Source organism: Rhincodon typus, chromosome 18, assembly GCF_021869965.1.
Source record: "Rhincodon typus isolate 14 chromosome 18, sRhiTyp1.1, whole genome shotgun sequence".
Classification (NCBI taxonomy): Eukaryota; Metazoa; Chordata; class Chondrichthyes; order Orectolobiformes; family Rhincodontidae; genus Rhincodon; species Rhincodon typus.
In genome coordinates, this window is record NC_063349.1 from 35,880,947 (window position 1) to 35,881,418 (window position 472).

Sequence of the window (472 nt, forward strand, 5' to 3'; positions counted from 1 at the left end):
CAGCTCGGCCCAGCTCAATTCAGCGCGCTTCCAGCTCAGCTCGGCCCGGCCCAATTCAGCGCGCTTCCAGCTCAACTCAGCCCAGCCGGGCCCAATTCAGCGCGCTTCCAGCTCAGCTCGGCCCGGCCCAATTCAGACCAGCGCGCTAACACCTCAGCGCAGCCCAGACCAGACCAGCGCGCTAACACCTCAGCTCAGCTCAGCTCAGCCCAGACCAGACCAGCGCGCTAACACCTCAGCTCAGCTCAGCCCAGCCCAGACCAGACCAGCGCGCTAACACCTCAGCTCAGCTCAGCTCAGCCCAGACCAGCGCGCTAACACCTCAGCTCAGCCCAGCCCAGACCAGACCAGCGCGCTAACACCTCAGCTCAGCTCAGCCCAGCCCAGCCCAGACCAGACCAGCGCGCTAACACCTCAGCTCAGCCCAGCCCAGCCCAGACCAGCGCGCTAACACCTCAGCTCAGCCCAGCCC

General features: G+C 66.1%; 1 protein-coding gene across 2 annotated transcripts in view; it reads right to left on the reverse strand.

Annotated features, from left to right (window-relative positions):
- The window catches only part of helb (helicase (DNA) B), a 30,805-nt gene that overhangs the window by 23,076 nt on the left and 7,257 nt on the right, over window positions 1-472 (reverse strand). The window contains exon 1 of one of the 2 annotated variants that reach the window (XM_020528335.2): window positions 1-417. This exon is cut by the window's left edge and continues 328 nt beyond it. The exons of the other annotated variant lie outside the window; for it this stretch is intronic. The gene's annotated coding sequence lies outside the window, so the exon portion shown is untranslated. Of the gene's footprint in view, window positions 418-472 lie in introns of those variants that run through there. 2 annotated transcript variants of the gene reach the window in all.